Source organism: Petaurus breviceps, unplaced genomic scaffold (assembly GCF_028583685.1).
Source record: "Petaurus breviceps papuanus isolate PSGF00001 unplaced genomic scaffold, PetGlider_PUasm1.0 90195, whole genome shotgun sequence".
NCBI lineage: Eukaryota > Metazoa > Chordata > Mammalia > Diprotodontia > Petauridae > Petaurus > Petaurus breviceps.
Window position 1 is genome coordinate 503,867 of NW_027187192.1, and position 13,225 is coordinate 517,091.

Consider the following 13,225-nt stretch of genomic DNA (forward strand, 5'->3'; position numbering starts at 1 on the left):
TGTGTTTCACATCGTCTTTGTTTTCTAGTGTCCATCTCTGCTCCCAACTCACACTCTGTCACCTGACCCTGGCTACTTGCCCCAGCTGCCCCTCATCCCTGGAATGTTCTGCCTCCTCATCATGGCCTCCTGGCTTCCCTGGCCATCACCAGGTGCCAGCTGACATGCCACCTTCTACAGGAATCCTTTCCCAGTGTCCTAGAGCTCTGCTGTCTTCTCTGTGGTCATCATTTCCAAGGAATCCTGAATGGAGCTTATTTGTACCTTGTTAGATGCATGTGCCCCTCCCTCCCCCCCCGCCCCAGACTATGAGTTGCTTGAAAGCTAGGACTGTCTTTGGTCATTCTTTGCATACTCCGAGCTTAGCACAAGGCCTGACACATAGTAGGTGTTTAATAAATGACAATGACGGAATCGCAGAATCCTAGAATTCCAGGGCCAAAGGGGACCTCAGGTGCTGTCTGGTTCAACCTCTGCTTGGAAAACAAAGGCCAATACAACAAAGAGGACAAGTGGTCATCCAGCCTTTGCTTGAAGACTCCAGGAAGGGGGATATTGGGTAACTCAAACTGTGAGGAAGTTTTTTCCTGACATCCTCCATCCATTCCTCCTATCCTCTGGAGTCAAGCCTGACAAAATCTGTTTCTTCTCTTAGATGATAACTCTTTCAATACTTGAGGCAGCTCTCAGTTTCCCTCTGATTCTTTTATTCCTCAGTCTAAACACTTGGATTCTCTTCAACCCATCCTTTGATGGCATGGACTTGAGACCTAGGTAGCAAGGACTGGACTTGGAGTCAGTAAGACCCGAATTCAAATCCAGTCTAAGACATGTAGCTGTGTGACCCTGGGCAAGTCACTTACCCTTTGCCTTCGTTTCCTCAACCATCAAATGGGGATAATAATAGCACCTACCTCCCAAGGTTATTGTGAGGGTCAAATGAGAGAATATTTGTAAAGCACTTAGCACAGTGCTTGGCATGTGGTAGACACTATAGAAATGCTTTGTTGTTAGCTATCATCATTGTTCTTAGCTATTAGGCCTGTCCTCATCCTGGCTGCTTTCCTCTGGATGTTCTCCAGCTTCTCATTGTCCTTCCAAAACTGTGGTTCCCAGGACTGAACACGATCGTCCTGAAAAGAGGAGACTTTAAGAACCGTTTTGCTTTTCTCGCTAACTTCCCCAGGATCCAGAGGTCAATGGTTTTATACCACATTGCCTTATGTAACAATAATAAGTAGCATCTATAAAGCACTTTGCATGTATCATCTTGTTTGATCCTCACAGCATCCCTGTAAGCTAGGTGCTGTTGTTAATTCCATTTTACAGATGAGGAAACTGAGGCTAGAACTTGCACAGGGTCACACAACTAACAAAGGCATGAGTCAGGACTTAAGCTCACTTCCTGATTCCAAAAATGGCATTTTAACTGGGATTTGGAGGTAGATAGTGAAGCCAAGAGATAAAGATCAGGAAGGAGAATATTCCAGGCATGGAAGACAGCCAGAAAAAATGCCTGGAGCTGAGTGAAGGAGTGTCTTGTTTCTGGAACAGCAAGAAGGCTAGTGTCACTGAATGTTGGTGTGGTATAAGAAGACTGAAAAGGTGGGAGGGGGAGCAGGTAATAAAAGGCCTTGAATGCCAAACAGGACTTTAAATTTGATCCCAGAGGTATTCTGGAGCCTCTGGAGTTTAACACATAGGAGTGTGAATGGTTGGACCTGTGCTTTAGAAAAGCACTTGGAAGGGGGGGGGGGGGCCCGGCTAGGTGGTACAGTGAATAGAGCACCAGCCCTGGAGTCAGGAAGACCTGGGTTCAGATCTGGCTTCAGACACTTAACACACACACACACACACACACACAAAATAGCTGTGTGACCTTGGGCAAGTCACTTAACCCCAATTGCCCTCCAAAAAAAAGGCAAAAAAAAAAAAAAAGGAAAAAGAAAAATCAATTGGCAGCCAAAAGAGGAAGGATTGAAGTGGGTAGAAACTTGAGGCAGGCAGACCCACCACCAGCTATTGCAACAGTCCAGGCTTGAGGGGATGAGGGCCTGCACCAGAACCGTGTGTGATAGTAATAGCAATTAAAGATTCCCCTGTATTGGCTTGGTTTTCAAATTGATTGTGTTAAAACCCAGAGTTTGTTAATCCCACCTGTGGGATGGGCTTGTTGATGTGAAAAGAAAGTCCTGAATTGGGAGGAGCTGGTGATGTAGATTTGGAGAGACACTAGAGAGAGGCGGAAGATCTTTTTGGAAGCAGCACCTCGTGGAGAGAGAGAGACTAAGAGAATTGCTAGTGGCCGCTTTGAATTGCCCTGGACTTTTGAGACCTGCCCCCTGAGCTGCCAAGGACTGAGGAGACATGGCTGTTTTGCTGGTACTTTGTCTGTCTGTTTTGATGTTATTTTGCCAGATTTGTCCACTGGTGAAAGACAGTCCTTTTGTTGAAGAAGTCCTGGAACCTGGCTGTTCACTAAGAAGCCCTGAGACTGTCCTGCAGACAGAGAGTGAATACTGTCCACTGGTGAGGGACAGTACTGTTGTTGCAGGGGTCTGGAGACTGTCCTGCAGACAGAGTGAATACTGTCCGCTGGTGAAGGACAGTGCTGTTGTTGCAGGGGTCTGGGAGCCTTTCTGTTGGTTCAGAAGCCCTGAAGAAGGATTTTCTTGTTGTATGTTTACAGAAATCCTGGGAGAGGGCTTTGCTAATGTGTTCAGGGGTTCTAGGACTGTTCTACAGACAGAGGATAAATTCATGAAGGGACTGGCAATGTATCTTATGGCCTTGCTAAGCCTTGTCTCCCCAGGAACTAAGATTGCTGAGAACTTGCCTCTGTCAAGATGAAGAAAAGACCTCCATTTGGGTATTAAGTGCTGTGTTTAAACTTGATGTAACTCTGGGGTAGATTCAATTGTGATCCAGGGGTGGGGAACTTTTGACCTTATGTTTGGAAACTAATCTCCATTTGAGAAGAGGGGCTTTGTGGTGGACTTAATTAAGGTATAGCCTAGGGGTGGAGAAGTATTTAGAACAGAGACTTTGTAATTGATTGAATGATTGGAAGGTCCTGGGGTGGGGTAGTACTTGGAGATTATTTAATCACACTTAGTAAATGCTGTATTTGGAATGATGTCATGTTTGAATCTTCTCTGTTCTTGCTTGGTCACTGAATAAAATAGAGAGCACCTATGCTGGTATTTTGAACCTGGGAAGTTGCCTTTCTTTTGGCATTACATTACACCGTGGCATGGTCAGAGGAAAGAAAGGGGTGTATTGGAAAGATGTGGCAAAGGTGAAATTGACAGACCTTGGCAATAGCTTGAATATGGCAGGTGAGAGAGTTGAGGATGACAGCTAAGTTTTAAGACCTAGAGTCAGGGAGGATGATAATGCCCTAGACAGTAATAGAGAGGCTTAAGGGGGAAAATAGTAATTTTAGTTTTAGACAAGTTGAGTTTAAGAAGTCTATAGGACATCCAGTTGGATATGTCTAAAGGGCAGTTGGCAGCAGAGAGGTTAAGGTTGGATTAAGTAGATTTGAAAATCATTGATAAGTCCATAGGAACTGAGCAGATCACCAAGTAAAGTAGTATAGAGGGGAAAGAGAAGAGGAGCCAGGATGGAACCCTCTGGGACACCCACAGGAAGTAAGCATGATCTAGATGAAGATTCAACAAAGGAAATTGAGGAGGAATCAGATAAGAAGAAAGAGAAGAGTGGTGTCCCAAAAACCTAGAGAGAAGAGTTTTTGGTGTCCTAGGAAATAATGTCTATTTTGGAGAGATTGAAGAGGTCATGAGCATTAGAGAAAATGTCTTGTCCATACCAGCAAAACATATTGATCTTGAGTACAGGACACACAGAGGCAGCTTAAAGATTACAGGTCTTCCAGAAGAACATGAAAAATAAAAAACTCTAAACATAAACATCAGAATTAAAGAAGCAATCTAAGAAAAGCTGGCTAGAACTTTTGGAGAGAAAATATAAAGTGTTAATTGAAAGAATTCCCAAATCACTTCTTGGAAAAACCCCATACTGATAACTCTAAGACACATAGTAGTTAAATTGGACAACTCCAGTGACAAACAACTAATTTTATAAATGATTTAAGGAAAAAACCTTGAAATATAAAGAAAAAAAAAGTTCAAACAACATAAGACTTCTCTGCATTCACCTGAAGCCAAGGGAGGGAATAGATTAATGTGTTCTGAATAACAAAGGCACTCAAGATAAGTCACAGAAGTGTCACATCCTGCAAAACTGACCCTAACCATGAAAGAAAGAGGCATTCAAAGCTTTTCTAAGGGAGAAAAACAGATCCAAATTATTTGTTTTGCTTGTTGTCCCTAGACAACAGAAATACATAAAAGATAAATAATACCGTAACCAAGAATACTAACAACAAAATTACAATAAAGAGGCCATTAAGAAATTCCTTTCTAAAAGTTCACAAAGAGATCAGGGTGAAAGCAAACATCAAATATAAATGATGGTGAAGAAATAGTGGTTGCTTTGCAAATCTTAAAGCACTAAATAAATGCTAAGAAAAAAACATGGACTAAACTTTTCATCACTCACTTGCAGGTAAATCAATGTCTTTGTGAGACCAAATTACAGATGGGAAGGTATCTACAAGAGGAGAGGTGGGGAAAGAAGGCAGAGAGGAATGTGTGATATACTCTAGTCAAAGCAACGGCTAACAGCTGGAGAACAAACCACTCCTGTGGATCGTCAGGAAGAGGCTACTGGAGAGTAAATAAGAAGGGGGCAATGAATTGAAACAAGCGGAAAGAAAGGTACTTATTGTTTTAGTGGGGGGAGGGGTATGATGAATGCTATGATGGAGGAAGAGGGATCATCCATAATGGGATCTATTCTACAGGGATCTTACAAAGGATCCCTATATGTAGGGATTTTCCAAAATAATTTGCATCAGGTGAATCCCTCAAGAGTAGTTGCAATCACAAAACAAAAACATTCACTGTCTAAGAAGAATAAACATGAACAATAACAGACATTATGCTGAAGGGAACCTTACAAAATAAACCAATACCAATATTAAATGTATATGCTCCAAATGCCTCAGCATCTAAATTCAAAAAGGAAAAATGAACTGAACTATAAGAAAACAAAGATGTAGAAGTACTTGGAGAGATCACTCATTCTGCTCTGGTGGCGGCTGACTTCCAGAAGAATGGAAGAACAAGGGATCCAGGGAGGAGATTTCATGATAAATGGGGGAAAAATGGCCATGAGGAGGGCAAAGTCCATAATGAATTGCACAACCAGTGCCATAGGATAATTCCATGGGGCAATATCCTTTCTGTTTACCTGCAGGAACTGATATTTCGAAGAGGGAGGCACAGCAGAGGAAGGGAGGCAGGGGATAAGAACTACAAGGCAAATGACATAGAAATTTTAAAAAAGGGAACCCAAAATAGGTCCCTTAGGAGCTTTAGTTCTAGGAGGAATAAAAGACACTAATGAAGGACTAAATAAATATCAGGGTCATGAAGAAACAAAGAAGAGAAATATAGAAAAGACAGAAAGGGAAGACAAATAAAGAAGAGAATGAGGGAAAGAAATCTTTTTAGAAAAGCATACAAAAAATGAAATTCTAAAAACTGACAAAAACAAGCCAAAGCGGTAGGGAAGAAGGGGGCTTTTACTCGACTACTTAATTGAGGAGGGAAAAGAGAGAGGAAGAGTTAAATAAATACTAGAACAACAACAAAAAACAAAGAAAATAGAAAAAAGAACTAAATAGTTGAACAAAACTCCAAAACTAGAAAAAGGGTCAACAAATTGGGGGTAGGGGGAGGAAGCTGTTGAGGGCAAGGGAAAGAAAACTGATGGGAATATGGTTGCCTTAAAGTAGATTAAGCTAAAATAACTGAAAAGACAAAATTATGTTTACAGATGAAGAAAGGGAAAAGCCCAATTTGCAAAAAAAAGAAAAATATTTCAAACAAATGGAAGAAAATATTAACCTAACTCTCATAACTTTAAATGTGAATGGATTAAACAATCTAACAAAATGAAATGTGACAGATTGGATAAGAAAATAAAGCCCCACTATCTTTTCCTTACAAGAAATACACCTAAAAGTCAAAGGCATACACAGAATAAAAATGAGGGGCTGGAAAATAATTTTGCTTCAGATGAACCCCCAAAAGTAGTTGTAATTATAAAGTAAAAGCAAACATCACTATATAAAAAGGAAAAAAACCCAAGGAAACTACATTATGCTGAAAGAAACCATAGAAAACAAACGGATATCAATTTATATGCAAATTTGTAAGATCCAAATGCCTTAGTATCTAAATTCAAAAAGGAAAAATTAACTTAACTATAAGAAGATAAACACATCGACGGTAGTACAATAGTGGCAGGAGACTTCAATATCCTTCTCCCTCCACCTTTCCTTCTTCATCTCCTTGAATAGGGAAATAAGGGAGAGAGCACTGTTTTGAAGGACAGAAGCCAGGAGCAGTACCCAGAGGGCAATGAAGGCTGGCCTGTGCCCTTCCACAAATGAAGACTCTAGGAGGAATTCACCAATGGAAGAGTAGGGAAAGCCTCACAGAGGGAGGTCTTCAAGTGGAAGAAACCAGATGACCACTTGTCTGGTATGTTCTTGTGGGGATTCTTTTAATGAATGGATTGGACTAGATGGACTCAGAAGTTCCTTCTGGTTATAAAATTTTCTGTGGAATGTACCAGGTTGGAAAGGCTACAGGGGTAGCTGGATGTTCCAGAGCAAGGAAGAACTAGTTGAAGGATGAGACAGTATGATTTTGAAGTCCAGGAACGGGGAACAGGGCTGGGAGAGAAATGAAGTCTGAACTGGGTCCCTCCACAAAATGGAGACCCAAAGGAGAAATTCACCAGTTGAGAAAAGGTGGTGGACCTTATAGAGGGAAACTGTACAATTGAACAAATTATTAGAGAAACAAGAACTAAAAGACTTATTGTATCTTCTAAATGGTACTGCTAAAGAATATACATATTTCTTAGCACCACATGGAACTTTTACAAACTATATATTAGGTCATGGAGATATTGTCAGCAATGAACCAGCAACTTGTTTAAAGTAAAGACAAAGATTATGACTCTGACCCTATCAATCTTCTTTTAAACTATCTTTTCTCTCTCACTAGCTATGAGGATGACCAACTGGAAAGCTTGCTCAGCCATCACACCGAGTCAGAGATTTGGGGACCTGGTTGGGACCCTATAATCATGACTGAGTATAGACATTCTAGACATACAGGACATTTCATTTATTTATTTGCTTTTTGGAGGTCAATTGGGGTTAAGTGATTTGCCCAAAGTCACACAGCTGGTAAGTGTGTTGAGTGTCCGAGGCTGGATTTGAACTCAGGTCCTCCTGACTTTAGGGCTGGTGCTCTATTCACTGCACCACCTAGCTGCCCCTATATAGGACATTTTAGAGGATTTCAAACAGCTGCTCTAAAAGGTGGTGAAGAGTCTTGATCAAAGAGAAGACTTTGATGTCTTGATGGATCTTGAAGTCTGATGAATCAGAAGGGAATTAAGGGCAGATGGATATGTGTCCAATGATGGGCAAGTTAATGGGAGACTTAGGAATGCCATTACCTGTACTATACCTCCTGAGGGAGGTTGCTGTGTTTTGTTCTTATAGTACCTCAGGGAGTATAGAGAGTGGACTCACATACCTACCTTTTCTGTTCTCCTGGGTTTTTGTACTAGATTGATAATCCCCTGATGGAAACAGAGCTGGGATGACTAATAACCAACATTTCATGGCAGTTTGGGAGGTTGTAGTTTGGGAACCAGAAAGGAAGAATATTTGCTTTGTAGATATGTACAGAATGCTTCATGGCAAGATAATCTCCAGAGAGAAAAACTGTGATTGGGACTGATGCAGAAGACAGGACTACTTATCTCTGTCCCTGGTCTTGGAGGGGTTTCCCTTCCTCCCTCCTATCCTTTGGCTATTTCCTTCCTGCCCTTCTAAGACAGAATGATGCATAGTGTAGCCAGAAGACCCCAGACACATTTAATACATTCTTCAGTCAACGTCCTTTTTATTATCAAGATGTTGTCTGATTAATTCTGGTTGGTCTAGCATATTTAGAGGAAAATGAGTGATGGCCATTTCAGATTGAATAGAAGAGGAACCTGACCAGATTCCAGGAAATTTAATGTGGCTGTGGGTAGCATAGTTCTATGTTCTAAAGTAACTTCTAACTCTAGAATTCTGTATTATAATGTTCTTTCCAGACTTGATATTCTATCTTCTACATTCTCAGACCCCTTCCAAGTCTAAAATTCTATATCATAAGGTCCATTTCAGAAAGGAAGAAAGCAAAGATTTATTAAGTGTTTACTATGTGTTGGGCACTATACTGAGTGCTGAGGATACCACAAAAGCAGGAAGGATAGTCTCTGCTTTTGAGGAATTTACATTCTAACAAAGGAAGACAGCCCACAAAAGGGAGCTAAAAGGCTGTACTGGGGAGAACGAAATTACTCATTGAAGACTATACCTCCTACTCCTCACCCCACCCCATTATAAAATACAGAAATCTAGAACAGGATCAGGAGGGCTTTGTTTTTTGGTCCTTTCTACTCTGACATTCTATGTTCTAAGGTGCCTTCTAGTTCTTTTGTGTGTGTGTGTGTGTGTGTGTGTGTGCGCGCGTGTGTGTGCATGTGTGTGCTTGAAAGTCCTGTCCAGGTGAGACATTCTATGTTCTATTTTCTACCTCTGATATTCTAGGTAAATGACAGATAGATAGACAGGTAGATGGATGGGTGGATGGACAGTTAGGTAGGTAGGTACATGGATAGATGTATGGATGGACGGAGAGACAGACAATAGCTCTATTCGTTTTTTTTTTAAGCAATGGGGGTTAAGTAACTTGCTCAAGGTTACACGGCCAGTTATTTCTGGGTGTGGTGCTAAGTATCTGAGCCCGGACTTGATCCCCAGGTCGTCCCGAGACTGGAACCGGTGCTCTTACTCGCTGAGCCACCTGGCTGCCCCTAAATTTTTTTTTTATTTTGGTGGGCAATTGGGGTTAAGTAACTTGCCCAAGGTCACACGGCTAGGTTTTTTTGTATGTGTGTGTTAAGTGTCTGAGGCCAGATCCGAACTCAGTCTTTTCCTGGACAGTCCTTATTCTTTTTTTTTTTTTTAAACATTGCTGTAAGTTTTATTTGCCAATAAGTTAAAGTGTATTCATGTTTGCCTTTTTTTTTGACATTTAAAATTCAAAGCCCCTAAGAAAGGGCTCGGCTTCCCATTTAATCTTCAGATTCAGAACCTCCCTCATCTTGACTAATCTGGAAATAACAAAGTTCGTATGTCTCCTTGTCAGATGCAACCACACGAAGCCAATCACGAAGATTATTCTTCTTAAGATATTTCTTGGTAAGATATTTTAAGTATCGTTTAGAGAACTGCTTCTCAGACACAACAGTGATCTTATTCTTGAAGCGTTTGATATGAACAACATTCCCTAGGTTCCCCGTTTTTCCATTGACTTTAACTTTCTCCTTCAAGAACTGCTCAAAATTTCCAGAATCAAAGATTCCATCTTCAACTGGATGAGTAAGGTCAAGGTTAAACTTCCAAGTGGATCTCTTAGCCTTCTTATCTTTTGGCGGCGCCATCTTGGACACACATGTTGCGGCGCCATCTTGGACACACACGTTGCGGCGCCATCTTGGACACACACGTTGCGGAAAGGCAACAGTCCTTATTCTTAAGGAGCTTACATTCTAATGCAAGAAACAACTTAGAAATGGGAGCTGGAGAGTGTGGTGGAGTACCCTGACTTGGAATTGTAGTCTGAGAAGGAAGGTCAAGGCCTGGTTCTGAGGGGCCAGAGTCCAGGGTAATTCCAGGGACAATGTATGGGTTTCTGGTGAGGATGATTGCAGAAGTGGAGGTGACATGGCTTGGAGTGAGTGGGCAAGAAATCTTTCTTCTAAGGTGGCTTCCATCTGTGACATTCCATACTTTATGCTCTAATGTTCCTTGAATGTTCTATGTTCTAAGGTCCCTCCCTGCTCTAGCATTCTCTGTTCCATGTCCTGAGGTCCCTTCCAGCTCTGACATTTTATGGATTCCTAAACTAGTCCTAAGCTAAGGAGAAGAGTGGAAGATTGTTTCATATCATAATATTTGAGGAAGTGAGCAGCAGAGTCTGGAAGCTGGCTTGGTTAGATTCCATTAGCCCAAAATGTAAAAGCTGGCTGCTAGACAATCACTTCCTCAAGTTGCTTAGATGGGGGAGAGGAGAGAAGGAAGCCTGGCTGCCTTCATTCCTTAGTCCAATAATTCCTCTGAATGTGGCAGGCATTCTTTGCCAACTATAGGGAGAGGAGGGATTTAGTTGAATAGTATGGGTCTGTGTTAGCTGCTCAAATCAGGAGTCAGTATAATATGAGTTTGGCTCAGACACTGTTGATATTTCCTGTTTTGTCCTAGTGAACAGTTTTTAAAGAAAACATAGAGTGTTAGCAAAGGCTTCAGGGGCTGCAATGATTGCTGGGGAAACTGAATTCCCATAGCTGTATTACAGCAAAGAACTTTGAAGACCAACAACTTAAGATGTGCCAAGTAAAATCCAGTGAATCATTGACTTGCTAACCACTGGATCATAGATTGAGTTGGAAGTTAGAGACCACCTAGTCAAATCGATCATTTTTGTGTGTATATATGTTTTTATTTCTCTCAAGCTGGCAACACACATGCATTGCATGGGGAACCAGTCTAGAACTTGAATTGTTTTGGGGTTTGGGGTACCGAGCTATATGTCCTTCAAAGAGTAGGGATGCCAATCAACTTTGATTGGTTAACACACTGGAAAGTGAGCTATATTAAAACGAGGGTCTTGGGATATGTGACTTATGTCACCTAAATCTTGGTCAAAGAGACATCAATTTCTTGTCTTGACAATAGGGAGAATCAACATTTTCCCCGCTCTGTCAGAGCAAACACAATGAGCAGGAATATGTCCAATAGCCCAAGATAAGGAGAAACTGGAAGAAGAGGAATGGGGGAAGCTCTGAGTCTCTAAGATAATGATTACTAAGAAAAATAATTTTTCACAATAACCCATCTACAAATCTGTCATCAAGTCTTCTCCAGCAGAAGAGAAGAGGGGTTGATCTTGGCAAAGGCTTTTGAGATGTAGAGAAGGGGGAAAGAGGGCACTCAACCTCAACAAATTCCAAACTGCACATGAATTGAATTCTGTTCATGGTAATGTTGAGGTGAGGTCCTTAGCAGAGAGAAAAGGGGTAGGAAATGGAGTGGGAGACTTGCAGAAAGAAGTTTGGAAGAGCATCTGTGGGGAGTGGGATAGAGAATCAGTTGTTGCTGAGTCATTCAGTCATGTCAGACTCTTTCTGACCCCATGGACCATGGCATGCTAGACTCTTCTATTCTCAACTATCTCTCAAAGTCTGTTCAAGCTGGTGATGGTTGTTCCTGTGACAAAATCTATCCAGCTTCCCTTCTGCCATCCCCTTTTCCTTTTGCCTTCAATCTTTCCTAACATCAGTGTCTTTTCCAATGAGTCCAGTCTTCTCATTATGTAGCCAAAGTATTTAAGTATTTGACCTTAAATATGTGACCACTTCAGTGACTTTCCAGTGAATAGCCTGAATTAATTTCTTTAAGTATCTATTGATCTGATCTCCTTCCTGTCCAAGGACCTCTCCAAAGTCTTCTCCAGCATCACAGTTGTAAGTGTTGATTCTGTGTACTCAGCTTTCCTTATAGTCCAACTCTCCAGTCTTGCTCTTCAGATCCAGGTGAGAGTAGATAACATAATTTTGTAGTACACTCTGTCTGCTTAGCTTGGTTTTGTTATTTCTTCCAGGTCCATTCAGCAACACACAAGAGAAGTGGAGGCTATGGACAGTTGGAGTATTCCAGGGATCCAGTGTGGGGAGTTCACAGAAATAGGAGGGGAGGGACAAAATTTTTGATTTAGAATTATTAAGTGTAACAAGCACAAGATAATGAATGAATGAATGAAGTGCTTACTATGTGCAAAGCACTGTGCTGAGCACTGGGGATACAAGTAGAAAAGTCAGCTAGTCCCTGCCCTCAGTTCTCCCATTCTAATGGGGGAGACAACACATACAAGCCAGATAGAAATGCCCCAGGGTCCCTAAGGTACAGTAGCAGAGCAGATGGTAATGCCTCTTCTTTAAAGACATTTCTTTATGACTTTGGAGGAAAAAGTGAGGCTGGTGACTCTGCCCAACCCTTCCTCACCTAAATCCAATGCACTTACATGTCACCGCCATGACCTCCCTGATGTCATGGTCCTTTTCGAGAACAAAGGACAACAACATAAACAATAACCTTTTCTTTATAGAACCTGTTATTTTCAATCAGCTTTCCTCTGACAAATGCATTTAGGGGCTTTGTCTATTTTTTTTCTTTTTGAAATGCTACATAGTCCAATAAGAATTGTCATTTATAGTACAGAATGAATTTACTATCAACCCAACTCTTAGTCATGCTTTGTGAATTATATGGGGGAAATTCGTTGCCATTTTCTTCACCTGGAGTGGGTCTCTACTCTTCCACCTTCCTGTTGGCCACAGAGCTATTTCCCCTAGTGACTCCTGGGCATCCTGTTGGACTAGCTTCTCTTGTTTCTATCCAAGTAAGGGCAAAATTAGGAGGAACTGGGACAAGGGACAGTGGGAGAAGGCTGATGACAAAATAGATGAGTTCAAATCATATTAAAATGCCTTTTTTTTAAAGGTTGTTTTCACTATGGCTCCCTTCTCCCTGAGCAGGGGAAACTGAGTTGATTGTTACTATGGGTATAATTCCTTCCTTTCCCTGAGACAAATACTATTTATTTACATAGAAAAACTATCTCCTGATTGTTTTCCAATGTTCAACTACATCAAAAGTCCGCATTTACACAGTGCCCTCCAAAGATCAGGAAAGAGAAGGATGTTCTCTGGTAGCCATGACTGATCAGCCCAACAGTCTTCCTTAGGTGACTTCTTTGACACAACCTTAGCCATAACCTTGTGATGACGAGGAACTACAAGAGGAAGTAGATTAAATAAGTCAAATAGGTTATAAATATTTCTGAATAGCAATTTCATCCAACTAAATAAGCCAATAGCACTTGACCACGGCCCCTTTAAGAGAATAAGGCATTGACCTTTCCCTTAGAATGTTGGGTAA

The 13,225-nt window shown here is 41.3% G+C and overlaps 1 pseudogene; it reads right to left on the minus strand.

Moving 5' to 3' along the window:
- Positions 1–9,172: 9,172 nt before the first annotated feature.
- Positions 9,173–9,709, minus strand: LOC138176779 (ribosomal protein eL22-like pseudogene; annotated as a pseudogene).
- Positions 9,710–13,225: the final 3,516 nt, after the last annotated feature.